We start from the raw sequence: 13905 nt of genomic DNA, 5'->3' as shown, positions 1-13905 counted from the left end.
ATGAAACAGGGCACCGAGAGAAATTCAAGTTAGCATAGCCGGAAAAGTACCTGGTTCTGCCAGAGATCTGCTGGTGATTGTTCCCGCTCAGCGCTGACGATTATTAGCGCGACAACCTTCACCTTACGGGACACCACCGAGAGCGAGTCTGAGTTTTTCTATCCTGACTGGTTTCACTCCCGGCCTGCATCTACACATCCGTCTTCAGAGGCAAAATAAAACAGTAAAAAGAACATCAACCTCTCCACAGGCGTCTCGGTCAGCCGCCTTCTTCACCCGTCCTCATTTGCTGCGCATCTGCTACGTGCCTATGCGTTTCGAAGGGTGTGTTAGGAAACGGGCTCCAGAGGTCAAGGGCAAAACGTCAGCGAAGGCTTCAGAGAAGCAGACCAGCAGTTCTTGGCGTCCCCAGGCCAGAGTTCCCGGTCGGAAAGATGTCTGCAGACAGGCACACGGTGTGGACTTCTGAAGTGTAGCCTGCTTCTATGCGTGGAAAGTGGGGTTTACACTTTCATACACCTGACGGTACAACAATCTACACGAGCGAGAAGCAGCTACTTCTTTCCCTAGGACTTATGTCAAGCTTGAAAGTCAAGTAGATAAAATATCTAAGCGGTAAATCAAATTCTTTTTAAATAAAATTTCACAGGTTTTTTTGTTTTTTGGTTTTTTTTGGCGTTGGGGGTGGGGGTGGGTTGTGCGGAGGCGGGGGAGGGGTGGAAGTTTCGGGTGCGGTGCTGCGCAGCTTGAGAGATTTTAGTTTCCGGGGCAGGAATCAAATCCCAGGCCCTGGCAGTGAAAGCACTTTCACATCTTAAATGCAGACAAAGCATAATCAAAACTAGCCCCGTGATGGCAAAGCTTGTTAGGTTACCTGCATTCACATTACTTTCACAGACACATAATCAATATCATGCCCATCTCTTTATCTGTGCTTTTTTTTTTTTAATACTTACTCATATGCCTTAGCTTGGTTTACAGATGTAAACCCGACCAAAAAGGCTAGGGCCCATATGTACAACTTAGAGCCCTAAAAGAGTGAAGAATTTTGGACCCCACTTGGAAGAATTCTCCCAGAGTTTCCCCTGCTCACCCAATTTCTCCCCTCCCCACCCCCCTCACATTTTACTGACTGATTTGAGATAAATCAGTACAGTCCCTGCATCCCAGGCTCTGGACTGTCAGAGTGTCTCTTGCTGTACCCCCTCCAAGCCCACCCAAGACTCCGGGAGGCCAGGATCATCACTCCATCCTGTCACTCTTCACCAGATGGATTTTGGTCCCTGCCTCAGCTAACATTAGAGTTCTCCTCTGACTTCCTTAGGGAGACAGTAAACAAATCCACTGCAACATAGTTAACATCAAAGAGGCAGCTGAGTTGGACAATAAGCTCCACAGGAACTTGTCTCATGTGGGTCATATTTTTTTGGGGTTACATTTAATGCTAACTTGTCAATAGGGCTTGAGAGCTTTATTAGTTTCATCTTGTTTCAATTAATGCCAAAATTACCCTCTTTTTGATGCTTAAATTGTTGCTGCTTGTCAGTAGAAGCCTCTTTAAAATTGCCCCCTTTATCCTTTCAGCACTGCCCTGACAATTTGAAAGCACACTTGTTTCCTGGTAGAAACTCACACTTCAGGCCCATCTTTAATTTTTCCTAGATAAAGAGGAATTTTGGACCTCACTTGGAAGAATTCTTGAAAGAATCAAGTTCAGCAAGGTTTTTGTTTTTTTTTTTTTTTAGTAAAAAATAAAAGAGTCAAATATGGGTGCCAGGACACAATGCATGGGACCAAAGATTGGCTCCCCCACTTCTGAGGTTCCCTAGGGAAATTCTTCAAAGGATGTAAACATACACTGAGAGCTCTGTTTAATTGTAGCTTTGCTGGATCTTTACCTTATTTTTTTCAAATAAACCTCAATCAAATAAACTCAGCATCAATAGTCTACAAAATTATTTATCTAAATCTCTCACTAAAAAGTAATGTGTTACTTTCTGCTTTTATTTTTTTAAACTTTTATTAGGAAATTTAAAGTAGACAGAATGGTATTAAGAAGTCCCAAGTACTCATCACTCAGCTTCAACACTTTTCTCTCTTCCACCATTTCTGTTTTATCTCCACATTCACCAGTTCCCACCCCACTGGCTCATTTCCTTATACTCCTCATAGATCTCATGATATATCCTTCTATAGTCACTCTATTGATCATCTCCCTTTCCCTCTGGTTGTTCTGTTACTGTATAAAACTTCAGGGTTAGGAAATAATATTAATAGCTACAAATCTTGTGAATTGAATCCTTACCATGGACTAAAAACTGTTCTAGATGCTGGGCATACATTGATTCTTTGCACTCTTGCAACAAACCCATGGTGTGCCACTGTTAAAGGGAAGCTTCATTCATTCATTCATTTACACTGCAATGAAAAAGATAAGCCAGGTCCTTGCCCTCCTGATGTTTACCTTCTAATAGACAATTAAAACAACAAACAAATAAGCAGATAGAAAAATAATCTTAGAGAGTGATACAGACTGGGAGAAAATTAATGAGGGTTATCTGACAGAGTGGTAGGCAGAGGACAGTATTAGAGAGATAGGCCAGGAAAGACACATCACAAGAGGTGACAATGAGCTGAGTCAGAAACGTAAGAAAGAGCCACCTTACAAATATCTTGGAGAAAAGGACTTTGGGAGAGGGGGCAGAAGGCTCAAAGGCCCTGAAGTAGGCATAAATTTGGTGGATTTAAGGATGGGGGAAAAACCAAGACCTCTTTAACCAGCCTTGGAGGTTAAGGAGCCATGGCTATACCCCCAAGGCTCTGCATTCTGATGACTACATCCACACCATTTGCTGGTTTTGTTTGCATATGGGTAGAAAAATGAGTGCAGGACACAGGATTTTATGTGTTTGAGGACTCCCGGCAAATGAAGAACACAGTAGGAATTTTTAACACAATGTGGACTTTTTAAGATGAATGAACACAGAGGTTCATTCAGAAAATTTCAAATAAACAATACACATCAGCTTTAGGTCCTAGCTGTGTGACCTCACCAGTGCCTCCCTCACCTCATCATGAATTGAAGGTTCAGATAGTCTGTAATTATCATTTAAAATGTTTTAGAGAATATCATCAGTGGCTTAGATGTTCAGGATGATGCCTTTCGGTAGCTTTAATTCACACAAGAACCAATGAAAGGGATTGTTCTGGTTGTTTCAAAATTTTCTAGCTTTTTAATAAAAACAACAATGTTTTTAAATTGAATTTAAAACCTTGAGAAAAACTAGACTTTAACATATGTAACTATAATACATTGAATATTAATCACAAAGGACGTATATATTCCTTTCCCTTTTCAAAAGCCTTCCACTGCCCTTAGACACTGAACATCTCAAATGACAGCAGAAAGGGTTTCCCAAAATAGGCAGTGATTTTAATCCAATTGGTCCTGACACAGACTAGAGGAGCAGGTCATTCTGGGTCATCTTTTTTGGCCACTATTCCTTTGGCAGAGAGTCCTCCAGAATTAGCTTGCTCTTGCCTGGAAAATCCCATGGATGGAGGAGCCTGGTAGACTGCAGTCCATGGGGTCGCTAAGAGTCAGACATGACTGAGCGACGCACTTTCACTTTTCACTTTCATGCATTGGAGAAGGAAATGGCAACCCACTCCAGTGTTCTTGCCTGGAGAATCCCAGGGATGGGGGAGCCCGGTGGGCTGCCGTCTATGGGGTTGCACAGAGTCAGACACAACTGAAGCGACTTAGCAGCAGCAACAGCAGCAGCAGCAGTTGACATTTGTCTTCCTCCTTACCCAAAATTCACATTCCCCATGATGTGACTGAGACATGCCATTTTTTTAGGGGGACTTGTACCCTTAAACCAATGTGATATAAATAGCGTTGAAATAATGAGGTGAGCATTTGATGATGATCGAACCATCTCTACTGATGCTACAGAAACCATAGAAGAATGATTTTCTTAAGTTTAGGAAAGGGAAACCAATAACTGTTAAAGATACAGAAGTATTTTTATTTTTGATACTGGAATATTTTTAGACTGGTCAGAATATCCGTCTACTTATTCATGCTCAGTTGTGTCCGACTCTTTGCAATCCCGTGGACTGTAGCCTGCCAGGCTTCTCTGTCTATGGGATTTCCCAGGCAAGAACACTGGAGTGGGTTGCCCTTTCCTCCTCTAGAGGATTTTCCTGTCACAGGGATCAAAACTGCATCTCCTGTGTCTCCTGCATTGCAGGCAGGTTCTTTACCCGCTAGCCATGAATATATTAAACCTGGAGATAATTTTCTGTTTCAAATGAGATTTTTAAATAAAAATATTCAAGTAGATGGTTGATCAGTATTTACATATAAATTATATATCATCATAGAGATCACTTCACAATCTACATGCATGATCTAATAATTTCTATATTCCCTACATAACACCAAGACCTTATAGAAAATCACATACAAATTTAATTTCTTATATCTGATTGGAGTCTTCCTGCCCAAGGGAGAAAATTTGCCAAGTAAAAAATAACTAAACAGGCCTTCCAATGATGTCATGGCTTTGCAAGTGAAGAAAACATGATGGCTCCCACAAAAACAGGTTTGAAAAGAGAAAAAATAGTGTTATCTGATACAGTTGGATTAAGAATCATAAGTTAGAGTGACAATGTGATCTTCAAAATCTTTTGTCCAAGTATGCTCTTATGAGAGGCAAAAGGAAGGTCCCTCTCTCTGTAGGTAGTATCCTGTAGGCCCTGCAATGGTTATTATCTTATAAGACAGACAATGAGGGGCCCTGGAAATAAGCAGCTTGATGCCACCAAGGCAGTGGAGAAACAATCAGTCTCATTTACAACTGGTGTGAAGTAATGATACCCTATAGGAGCCACAGCCTGGTGATTTGTCTATTTCTGTAAAATTACAGCTTCATATATAATGAATCTTACTTGACCCAGGAATCTTACTTCTGGTAATTTGCCTTACAGATGTAAGTTCAAAAGTGCAAAATGACTACACTACCTGCTTATTAATGCCCCATCACTTGAAATTGCAAGAGATTGGAAACTATAAATATCCATCCGTAGGTGATCTGCTGAATGAACTAAGATTCATCTACAGTGGGATATTAGACAGCTGCAAAAAAGACTGAGGAAAATTTCTATGTCTTGAGATAGAAAGAAAATCAAAATATAAAAGAGCTGTAATTATATCTTTGTGTAAAATAGAGGAAAATAAAAATATCTTTGCATTAAAAAAATTCTGGAAGAATATGTACATGAATACAAACTTGTTACCTAAGAAGGGAGAACAGAAGTTGGATTCTTTTCACTGAATATTTTTATAGATGTCTCATTTTTTGAACAGTACAGTATATTACCTACTCAAAAGATGTTTTAAAAACTCATTCTGTGGTGCAGCCTCTGTGGAAAATGGTATGACGATTAAAAAATAAATAAACATAGAAATACCTTATGATCAGCATATCCACTTATAGATATATGTGCAGAAGAAGTGAAAGTAGGAACTTGAACAGAACAGGTAAAAGTAAACCCATGTTCACAGCAGCATTATTCACTGAATTGTTGAAAGATAAAAGGAATATAAGTGGAGTGATGCTGAAGCTGAAACTGCAATACTTTGGCCACCTGATTCAAAGAACTGACTCATTTGAAAAGACCCTGATTCTGGGAAAGGTTGAAGGCAGGAGGAGACGGGGACGACAGAGTATGAGATGGTTGAATGGCATCACGGACTTGATGGACATGAGTTTGAGCAAGCCTGGAGAGTTGGTGATGGACAGGGAAGCTTGGCATGCTGCAGTCCATGGGGTCACAAACAGTTGGACAGGACTGAGCGACTGAAGTGAGCTGAAGTGTTTACTGAGAGATAAATGGATAAACAAAATATGGTATATAGATAAAATGGAATATCGAAAAATGAAAGTGTTAGTCGCTCAGTCGTGTCTGATTCTTTGGGACCCCAGGGATCAAACCCTGGTCTCCCACAAAGCAGTCAGATTCTTTATTGTCTGAGCAACAAGGGAACCCCCTGTTATTTAGCCTTGAAAGGAAGAAATTTGGAGCATGCTACAACTTGGAAGAATCTTTTATTTTTTTTTAAGGGTGAAGCAAAACGAACAGTAAATTTTATTTATTTATTTATTTTAGATCTATGAGCATCAACTTGCAAGTTTATTTTATTCTTTTTTTTTTCATTTATTTTTTTCTCTTTTTTTATGTTTTTTTTTTCCATTTATTTTAATTAGTTGGAGGCTAATTACTTCACAATATTGTAGTGGTTTTTGCCATACATTGACATGAATCAGCCATGGATTTACATGTGTTCTCCATCCCGATCCCCCCTCCCGCCTCCCTCTCCATCTCATCCCTCTGGGTCTTCCCCATGCACCAGCCCTGAGCACTTGTCTTGTGCATCCAACCTGGACTGGTGATCTGTTTCACCCTTGATAGTGTACTTGTTTCAATGCTATTCTCTCAGAACATCCCACCCTCGCCTTCTCCCACAGAGTCCAAAAGTCTGTTCTGTACATCTGTGTCTCTTTTTCTGTTTTGCATATAGGATTATCATTACCATCTTTTTAAATTCCATATATATGTTAGTATACTGTATTGGTCTTTATCTTTCTGGCTTACTTCACTCTGTATGATGGGCTCCAGTTTCATCCATCTCATCAGAACTGATTCAAATGAATTCTTTTTAATGGCTGAGTAATATTCCATAGTGTATATATACCATAGCTTCCTTATCCATTCATCTGCTGATGGACATCTAGGTTGCTTCCATGTCCTGGCTATTATAAACAGTGCTGCGATGAACATTGGGGTGCACGTGTCTCTTTCAGATCTGGTTTCCTCAGTGTGTATGCCCAGGAGTGGGATTGCTGGGTCATATGGCAGTTCTATTTCCAGTTTTTTAAGGAATCTCCACACTGTTCTCCATAGTGGCTGTACTAGTTTGCAGTCCCACCAAATGTGCGGTGGGTAAGAGGGTTCCCTTTTCTCCACACCCTCTCCAGCATTTATTGCTTATAGACTTTTGGATAGCAGCCTCTCTGACTGGTGTGTAATGGTACCTCATTATGGTTTTGATTTGCATTTCTCTGATAATGAGTGATGTTGAGCATCTTTTCATGTGTTTGTTAGCCATCTGTATGTCTTCTTTGGAGAAATGTCTGTTTAGTTCTTTGGCCCATTTTTTGATTGGGTCATTTATTTTTCTGGAATTGAGCTTCAGGAGTTGCTTGATATTTTTGAGATTAATCCTTTGTCTGTTGCTTCGTTTGCTATTATTTTCTTCCATTCTGAAGGCTGTCTTTTCACCTTGCTTATGGTTTCCTTTGTTGTGCAAAAGCTTTTAAGTTTAATTAGGTCCCATTTGTTTATTTTTGCTTTATTTCCAATATTCTGGGAGGTGGGTCATAGAGGATCGTGCTATGATTTATGTCAGAGAAAGTTTTGCCTATGTTCTCCTCTAGGAGTTTTATAGTTTCTGGTCTGACATTTAGATCTTTAATCCATTTTGAGTTTATTTTTGTGTATGGTGTTAGGAAGTGTTCTAGTTTCATTCTTTTATAAGCGGTTGACCAGTTTTCCCAGCACCACTTGTTAAAGAGGTTGTCTTTTTTCCATTGTATATCCTTGTCTCCTTTGTCGAAGATAACGTGTCCATAGGTACATGGATTTATCTCTGGGCTTTCTATTCTGTTCCATTGATCTATATTTCTGTCTTTGTGCCAGTACCATACTGTCTTGATGACTGTGGCTTTGTAGTAGAGCCTGAAGTCAGGCAGGTTGATTCCTCCAGTTCCATTCTTCTTTCTCAAGATTGCTTTGGCTATTCGAGGTTTTTTGTATTTCCATACAAATTGTGAAATTATTTGTTCTAATTCTGTGAAAAATACCATTGGTAGCTTGATAGGGATTGCATTGAATCTATAGATTGCTTTGGGTAGTATAGTCATTTTCACAATATTGATTCTTCCAGTCTATGAACACAGTACATTTCTCCATCTATTTGTGTCCTCTTTGATTTCTTTCATCAGTGTTTTATAGTTTTCTATATATAGGTCTTTCATTTCTTTAGGTAGATATACTCCTAAGTATTTTATTCTTTTTGTTGCAATGGTGAATGGTATTGTTTCCTTAATTTCTCTTTCTGTTTTCTCATTGTTAGTGTATATGAATGCAAGGGATTTCTGTATGTTAATTTTATATCCTGCAACATTACTGTATTCATTGATTAGCTCTAGTAGTTTTCTGGTAGAGTCTTTAGGGTTTTCTATGTAGAGGATCATGTCATCTGCAAAGAGTGAGAGTTTTACTTCTTCTTTTCCTATCTGAATTCCTCTTATTTCTTTTTCTGCTCTGATTGCTGTGGCCAACACTTCCAAAACTACAACATGGAAGAATGTTGAAGACATCATGCTAAGTGAAATAAACCAATCACAAAGGAAAAATAATTTTGATTCATCTTATATGAGGTTCCTAGAGTGGCACAGCAGTAAAGAATCCGCCAGGCAATGCAGAAGAAGTGAGTTGGATCCCTGGGTCTGGAAGTTCCCCCAGAGAAGGAAATGGCAACCCGCTCCAGTATTCTTGCCTGGGAAATCCCAAGGACAGATGATCCCTGGTGGGCTACAGCCCATAGGATCTCAAAGAGTCAGACATGATTTAGTGACTAAACAACAATAAAGAATAGCGAAATGCATAGAGACAGAGAGTAAAACGGTGGTTGCCAGGGACAGGGAGAAAGATAGGTAGGGAGCTAATGTTCATTGGGTAGAATTGCAGTTGGGCAATATGGAAAAGTTCTGAGGATGGATGGTGATGAGGGTTGCCTAGCAATGTAAGTATGTTTAGAGGCACAGAATTGTGCACTTTAAAATAGTGAAAATGAACAAGATCCAATTGTATAGCACAGGGAACTATATTCACTATCTCCTAATAAACCATAATGGTAAAGAATATGTCAAAGTATATACACATAGCAGACATACATACATACACACACACACACACATATATATATCTGCTGATAGCAGAAACTAACACATTGTGTATCAGCTATAATTTTTTAAAAGAATAGTGGAAATGGTAAATTTTATTACATACATTTTGAACAATTTTAAAAAATATTTATTTATTTTTGGCTGCACCAGGTCTTCCTTGCTGCGCGGGTGCTTTCTCTAATTGCGGTGCACAAGCTTCTCATTGCAGTGGTATCTCTTGCTGTGGAGCACAGGCTGTGGAGTATCTAGGCTTCAGTAGTTGTGGCTACGCCTCCAGAGCCCAGGCTGAACAGTTGTGGCCCATGGGCTTAGTTGCCCAAGGCAATGCGGGTTCCTCCCAGACCAGAGCTCTAGCTGACGTCCTCTGCACTGCATGGCGGATTCTTTCAACAATTTCTAAAAGATTGCTTTGTTAGTAGGAAAAGGAGAGAGAGTAACATCAAGAAGCCCACATCAACTTACACATGGATCAAGGACAGAAGTATTTCTCACTATCAACCTTCCGGTAGTTAAGAACAAAATACACCTGTCGCCCAACGTGGGGCTCGAACCCACGACCCTGAGATTAAGAGTCTCATGCTCTACCGACTGAGCTAGCCGGGCACACAAGTTCTTCTGTTTCAGTAACTTTTACTTGAAGGAAGGGTTCCGGTTGTATCTAGCTTGAGGTTTGAAGTTGAATTTAATTGGGACAAAATTGGGGCACTAAAGACAAGATTATTGGCAGCCTGAGAAATTCAAACTCTACCAATCATGCTTGACTGACCGTTCTTCCCACTTCCGTCCCTTTTCTGCCAGCACCTTAGCCCTTCTTTTCCATCCCTGAGAAAAACAGGCGCTGAGGAGGGGTAAGGTTCGCATGCTGATGCCATCGTTTAAATGCACCGTCGCGGGGTTGAGCCTAGAGTGGGTGAAGGTCGCCGCCGTGCCCACAACCTGTGCAAACTCCACGCTTTACTTAGGGTGTTTCCTTGGGTTCTGCATTTCTAAACTCTATAGTTGAGAGAAAGCAAAACAGAAGGCATCACTCGCCCTGGAGATGCCGGGGATCGAACCCGGGGCCTCATACATGCAAAGCATGCGCTCTACCACTGAGCTACATCCCCAGCCCGCCACAGAAGGTACTCTAATTTCTGTTAGGTGGTTATTGTCAAAAGGAGCAGTCGAACGAAAGGCATCTGCTAGTTGTGACAATCGAAAGCCTGCAAAGGCCAGCGGCCAGCGCTGGGAGCTATTTCAGGGTCCTCTGCTGACTCTGAGCGAGTGGACTTCGACCGAGGTGACGATCAAGGGGAGCACAGGACCAGGATAAACACTTGGAGGCAGCGGTGGAAAAAGAAGGGAAAGTCATCCGGCACGACGCCCAAAAATGAACTGAGCCAAAAGAAGGAAAGTAAGATGAGGTGTAGTAAAGTTCCATGGACGGAGGAGCTTGGTAGGCTGCAGCCCATGGGGTCACTAAGAGTCGGATACAACTGAGCGACTTCACTTTCGCTTTTACTTTCATTTTACATTCATTACTTTCATTTCATTTCATTTCATTTACATGCATTGGAGAAGGAAATGGCAACCCACTCCAGTGTTCTTGCCTGGAGAATCCCAGGGATGGGGGAGCCCGGTGGGCTGCCGTCTATGGGGTCGCACAGAGTCGGACACGACTGAAGCGACTTAGCAGCAGCAGCAGCAGCTACGTTTGTTAAACAACGAGAAGAGTTGTTCAGTCGCTCAGTTGTGTCTGACTGCCACCGCATGGACTGTAGCATGCCTGGCTTCCTTGTCCTTCACTATCTTCCAGAGCTTGCTCAAACTCATGTCCATTGAGTCAGTAATGCCATCCAACCATCTCATCCTCTGTTGTCCCCTCCTCCTCCTGCCTTCACTCTTTCCCATCATCAGGGTCTTTTCCAATGAGCCAGTTCTTCGCATCAGGTGGCCAAAGTATTGAAGCTTCAGTATCAGCCCTTCCAATGAATATTTAGAGTTGATTTCCTTTAGGATTACTGGTTTGATCTCCTTGCTGTCCAAGGGACTCTTAAGAAGTCTTCTCCAGCACCACAGTTGGAAAGCATCGATTCTTTGGCATTCAGCCTTCTCTACCTTGCAGCTCTCACATCCATGCATGACTACTGGAAAAACCATAACTTGAGTCCACAGACCTTTGTTGGCAAAGTGATGTCTGCTTTTTAATGAGCTGTCTAGGTTTGTCATAGCTTTTCTTCCATGGAGTGAGCGTTTTTTAAATTTCATGGCTGCAGTCACCATCTGCAGTGCTTTTGGAGCCCAAGAAAATAAGTCTCTCACTGCTTTTATTGTTTCCCCATCTACTTGCCAAGAAGTGATGGGACTGGATGCCGTAATCTTAGTTTTTTGAATATTGAGTTTTAAGCCAGTTTTTCCACTCTGCTCTTTCACCCCCGTCAAGAGGCTCTTTAACTCCTCTTCACTTTCTGCCATTAGGGTGGTGTCATCTGCATATCTGAGGTTATCGATATTTCTCCCAGCAATCTTGATTCCAGCTTGGGATTCATCCAGCCTGGCATTTCACTTGATGTACTCTGCACAGAAGTTAAATAAGCAGGGTGACAATATACAGCCTTGATGTACTCCTTTCCCGATTTGGAACCAGTCCATTGCTTCATGTCTGGTTCTAACTGTTGTATCTTGACATGCATACCAGTTTCTCAGGAGGCAGGTAAGGTGGTCTGCTATTCCCATTTCTTCAAGAATTTTCCACAGTTTGTTGTGATCCACACAGTCAAAGGTTTAAGCTTAGTCAATGAAGCAGAAGTTGATGTTTTTCTGGAATTTTCTTGCTTTTTCTATGATTCAACAGACGTTGGCAATTTCATCTCTGGTTCCTCTGTCTTTTCTAGATCCAGCTTGTACATCTGGAAGTTTTTGTTTCAAGTTTTGTTGAGAAGAGGGAGTGTAGTAAAGTGTGCAATATTTGTATAAAGTAATTCAGAATTGCAAAGTTGATGCTTGGGATTGGAAGGGGGCTGGGGCATAGGCGATGGGCAAAGTTTTTCACTGTTAAATGCTCTGTACATCTGAATTTTGAGCCATATTTAAATTAATTAATCCCAAGAAAAGTTTATGAAGCTCTATTGTGTACCTAGAACTGCCGTAGAAAACTGAGAGTTCGGCCATAAGCAAAACTGACATAGTTCATTACATCTATCAGCTCTGGTTTCAAGGAGGTCGAGTGCTAAAGAGAAAATAGAGCCAGCCTTGAGGGAGAGAATGGAGTAAAGCATGATTCTGAGGAGGTGACATTTGAAGAAAAGGGTTGAAAGGAGATGGAATGTGAGCCATGAAAGTGTCCGTGAAAAGAGAGGTCCAAGTAAAGGTAAGAGCCAGTTTAAAGGCCCTGAGTTAGGAGCTTTGTGACATGTTATTGCAGGAATAATAAGGGGGTCCATGCAGCAGGGGAGAGTGATAGGAGATGAGGGGATGCATCTCCTATTACTTTATATGCAGGGAATGGAGAGAAAGAATAGATAGTGCCTTTAGACAGTGTGAAGACTTCAACTTTTACTCTGAGAGAGGTGGGAGCCACAGGAGAATTGGAGGAAAGAAGGATCCCTATCTGACTTAACATTTTAACAGGATTGTTCTCACAGCTGGATGGAGAAGATATGGCAGGGGAGGGACAGAAGGGGAAAGAAATGTTGTGATCATCAATTATAGGTGATGATGCTGTGGAAGAATTGAAGAGATGCTGAGGACTAGGGGTGGGTCCTGTGCATTTCTCCTCTCTTGGAGAGCCTCAGAAGACTCACTGGTTTGGGCCTGAGCACCTCGACGGATGGAGTTGCTGTTAAATGGAGTGTACTGGGGAAGGTTGTGGGAAGAGCAGGTGGAGGGGCAGAGAGAAGTGCATTGTGGACGTGACGAGTGTGTAACTCTCCCTTAGAATGCTTCATGTGAAGATGCTGCCCAGTGAGTTGGCTGTGGGAGCCAGGCATCCTAGGAAGAGTTGGGCTGAGGATTTGTCCGTGGAGCAGGGGGAAAGTCTTTCCAGCAGGAAAGAGATCACAAGGAAGTGAGCATAGACAGAAAGTCCAAGGACCAAGCAAGGGCAGGGAGAGGAAGAGAAACAACCGTGCTGACCAAGAAGCTGGTAGGAAGCCATGGAAGTGGGAGAAAAGCCATGGAGTACAGTACCCGGGAAGGAAGAGATGGTGCCAGAAGGAGGAAGCATCCGAGGAGAGAGGAGGTAAAGCCTAAGAAGCCGCCTGCCTTGACCTTTGACTTATGATCGCTGCGGTCACCGGTGACCTTAACAAGCGCGGTTTCTGAGGAGGCTGAGGAAGAAAATCTGCTTCGAGTGCCCTCCAGAGGGAGTGATGAGAGACGTGTGTGTATTAGTCGCTCAGTCGTGTCCGATTCATTGTGACCCCAGGGACTGTAACCTGCCAGACTCCTCTGTCCAGGGAATTCTCCAGGGAAGAATATCGGAGTGGGTAGCCAGTCTCTTCTCCAGGGGATCTACCCGATCCAGGGATCAAACCGGAGTTTTCGAATTGCGAGCAAACTCTTTAAGGTCTGAGCCACCAGGGAAGCCCCTGAGGGGAGACCGGGTGCCAGCAAATATTATTGGCAGCTCCAGACGGGTTGGGGAGAGCCATACAAATAAAGCTAAAGAGACAATAGAGGATTGGGTTTTTTTTTTTTTTTTTTTTTTTTTTTAGGGGAGGAGGATAACACTGAATAAAGCGGGGTGGGGGGGTTGATTGTAAGTGTATTACTGGCATTAAAAGACAAAAATAAAGAATAAACGGGCAGAGGAGGACACAATCGCAAGAAAGGTAGCTACAAAAGTGGATAAAAGGCCACTCATGGGGGCGGGGGTAGGAGCAAGAGT

General features: G+C 42.0%; 1 long non-coding RNA gene and 2 other non-coding genes across 3 annotated transcripts in view; all 3 read right to left on the bottom strand.

The window, feature by feature from the left end:
• Positions 1 to 277, bottom strand: part of LOC133062296 (uncharacterized) — a 2222-nt gene extending 1945 nt beyond the window's left edge. The window contains exon 1 of the long non-coding RNA XR_009694137.1: positions 1 to 277. This exon is cut by the window's left edge and continues 829 nt beyond it. This is a non-coding gene — a long non-coding RNA (uncharacterized LOC133062296).
• A 9291-nt stretch (positions 278 to 9568) lies between these two features.
• On the bottom strand, positions 9569 to 9641 carry TRNAK-CUU (transfer RNA lysine (anticodon CUU)). The gene has a single exon. It is a non-coding gene; the product is annotated as a tRNA-Lys (tRNA).
• Positions 9642 to 10072: 431 nt separating this feature from the next.
• On the bottom strand, positions 10073 to 10144 carry TRNAA-UGC (transfer RNA alanine (anticodon UGC)). The gene has a single exon. It is a non-coding gene; the product is annotated as a tRNA-Ala (tRNA).
• Positions 10145 to 13905: the final 3761 nt, after the last annotated feature.

Source organism: Dama dama, chromosome 9 (assembly GCF_033118175.1).
Source record: "Dama dama isolate Ldn47 chromosome 9, ASM3311817v1, whole genome shotgun sequence".
NCBI lineage: Eukaryota > Metazoa > Chordata > Mammalia > Artiodactyla > Cervidae > Dama > Dama dama.
This window is presented reverse-complemented; position numbering and strand designations above follow the sequence as displayed.